We start from the raw sequence: 3,604 nt of genomic DNA on the forward strand, positions 1-3,604 counted from the left end.
TCACGGACGTTAGTTTAATAGCGTTTAACGATCGATCCACGGTACAGAATGCAAAAATATGATTGTTAAAATTTTCGACTAATCGGTTCTAAGAGGCGAAGCAATACGCCGCTGGGACTTTGAAATATTTCGGAGCGCACCTAAAGTTCGTTATTTTGGCTAAACGGAGCGAAAATCTGCATTTATACCATCACGGACGTTAGTTTAATAGCGTTTAACGATGGATCCACGGTACAGAATGCAAAAATATGATTGTTAAAATTTTCGACTAATCGGTTCTAAGAGGCGAAGCAATACGCCGCTGGGACTTTGAAATATTTCGGAGCGCACCTAAAGTTCGTTATTTTGGCTAAACGGAGCGAAAATCTGCATTTATACCATCACGGACGCTAGTTTAATAGCGTTTAACGATCGATCCACGGTACAGAATGCAAAAATATGATTGTTAAAATTTTCGACTAATCGGTTCTAAGAGGCGAAGCAATACGCCGCTGGGACTTTGAAATATTTCGGAGCGCACCTAAAGTTCGTTATTTTGGCTAAACGGAGCGAAAATCTGCATTTATACCATCACGGACGTTAGTTTAATAGCGTTTAACGATGGATCCACGGTACAGAATGCAAAAATATGATTGTTAAAATTTTCGACTAATCGGTTCTAAGAGGCGAAGCAATACGCCGCTGGGACTTTGAAATATTTCGGAGCGCACCTAAAGTTCGTTATTTTGGCTAAACGGAGCGAAAATCTGCATTTATACCATCACGGACGTTAGTTTAATAGCGTTTAACGATGGATCCACGGTACAGAATGCAAAAATATGATTGTTAAAATTTTCGACCAATCGGTTCGAAGAGGCGAAGCAATACGCCGCTGGGACTTTGAAATATTTCGGAGCGCACCTAAAGTTCGTTATTTTGGCTAAACGGAGCGAAAATCTGCATTTATACCATCACGGACGTTAGTTTAATAGCGTTTAACGATGGATCCACGGTACAGAATGCAAAAATATGATTGTTAAAATTTTCGACTAATCGGTTCTAAGAGGCGAAGCAATACGCCGCTGGGACTTTGAAATATTTCGGAGCGCACCTAAAGTTCGTTATTTTGGCTAAACGGAGCGAAAATCTGCATTTATACCATCACGGACGTTAGTTTAACAGCGTTTAACGATCGATCCACGGTACAGAATGCAAAAATATGATTGTTAAAATTTTCGACTAATCGGTTCTAAGAGGCGAAGCAATACGCCGCTGGGACTTTGAAATATTTCGGAGCGCACCTAAAGTTCGTTATTTTGGCTAAACGGAGCGAAAATCTGCATTTATACCATCACGGACGTTAGTTTAATAGCGTTTAACGATCGATCCACGGTACAGAATGCAAAAATATGATTGTTAAAATTTTCGACTAATCGGTTCTAAGAGGCGAAGCAATACGCCGCTGGGACTTTGAAATATTTCGGAGCGCACCTAAAGTTCGTTTTTTTGGCTAAACGGAGCGAAAATCTGCATTTATACCATCACGGACGTTAGTTTAATAGCGTTTAACGATGGATCCACGGTACAGAATGCAAAAATATGATTGTTAAAATTTTCGACTAATCGGTTCTAAGAGGCGAAGCAATACGCCGCTGGGACTTTGAAATATTTCGGAGCGCACCTAAAGTTCGTTATTTTGGCTAAACGGAGCGAAAATCTGCATTTATACCATCACGGACGTTAGTTCAATAGCGTTTAACGATCGATCCACGGTACAGAATGCAAAAATATGATTGTTAAAATTTTCGACTAATCGGTTCTAAGAGGCGAAGCAATACGCCGCTGGGACTTTGAAATATTTCGGAGCGCACCTAAAGTTCGTTATTTTGGCTAAACGGAGCGAAAATCTGCATTTATACCATCACGGACGTTAGTTTAATAGCGTTTAACGATGGATCCACGGTACAGAATGCAAAAATATGATTGTTAAAATTTTCGACTAATCGGTTCTAAGAGGCGAAGCAATACGCCGCTGGGACTTTGAAATATTTCGGAGCGCACCTAAAGTTCGTTATTTTGGCTAAACGGAGCGAAAATCTGCATTTATACCATCACGGACGCTAGTTTAATAGCGTTTAACGATCGATCCACGGTACAGAATGCAAAAATATGATTGTTAAAATTTTCGACTAATCGGTTCTAAGAGGCGAAGCAATACGCCGCTGGCACTTTGAAATATTTCGGAGCGCACCTAAAGTTCGTTATTTTGGCTAAACGGAGCGAAAATCTGCATTTATACCATCACGGACGTTAGTTTAATAGCGTTTAACGATGGATCCACGGTACAGAATGCAAAAATATGATTGTTAAAATTTTCGACTTATCGGTTCTGGATCACTGAAAAATCAAAAAAAATTATTAATTTTGATTAATTAAATTACATATGTAGTTTTATATTGTTATAGTCTCGTATTTGTTAATGTTTTGTCGTAAGAAAATGCAAAAATATCGTTTTAATGTTTTCGTCTCATCGGTTCTGGATCGCTGAAAAATCAAAAAAAAATATTAATTTTGATTAATTAAATTACAAATGGAGTTTTATATTGCTATAGTCGCTTATTTGTTAATGTTTTACCGTAAGAAAATGCAAAAATATCGTTTTAATATTTTCATCTCATCGGTTCTGGGCGGTTTTAAAATTTTTAAAAATATTAATTAAACCCATGATTTACATGAGAATGTGAATTTATTATGTCCTGCATGTTAATTTATTAATTTTCATGTATAGAACGTTATAAAATGAAAGGATATGTTCGACGATATTTTCAGTCTAAGTTTTACCGTGCCGGCGGGATGGTACGCTCTCACGGCGGTTTGCACAGGCATACGCCTGGGCGTAAGCCCATGCGTCGCCGACCTAGCGGCCGGCCGTTCGGTATTTATAGGAAGGCACTTTCGGTTCGCTCGGACCGGTCGGGAGTAGCGTCGAGCGTGTGGCTCTTTTATGACTTCGGTTGAAAAGCAGTCTACCGCTCCTCGAGAATATACTTTCTCGACTATTCTCGTTCCGGTTTTCCGTTGCGGATTATTATTAATCTCCACACAGCATTACCACGGGTCGGTGTCTAAGACCGAATGGCCCATATGTGGTGAGCCTTGTAATATAAGGCTGGTGACCTGTATGCACTTATAAATGTTGCATACTTGTACAAACTGAGCATCAACTGTCTGTAACCAAAATTTGTTAAAACTGAAAAAGTTATAAGATTGTATAAAATTTTTGAACCAAGAAAGTAGTGTTAGACGAAAATTCGTTCTATCACTTTTAGAAGGGAGACTGTTTGGAAATATTTAAAGTATAAAATACACAAAAGTCCACTGAATTATGAACAAAATTACGTCCCTGAATTTAAGAAAAGTCAAGAGGTGTCAGAAATAAAATCCTCTCTGATACGTTCAGAGAGGAAAATAAGTATGGAGAGAGGAGTAAAAATGAAAGAAGTTTTAAGGCTGGGGAAACTTCTAAAGGAGAGAGATTCCAACATATCTAATATGTACATTTAAAGCAAGTCCAAGGAACTCTCTCCGTTAATGTTTGAAAAGGTGTGTGCAGATGGAGGAGAAA

This window comes from Osmia lignaria, unplaced genomic scaffold, assembly GCF_051020975.1.
Source record: "Osmia lignaria lignaria isolate PbOS001 unplaced genomic scaffold, iyOsmLign1 scaffold0003, whole genome shotgun sequence".
NCBI classification, from domain to species: Eukaryota; Metazoa; Arthropoda; class Insecta; order Hymenoptera; family Megachilidae; genus Osmia; species Osmia lignaria.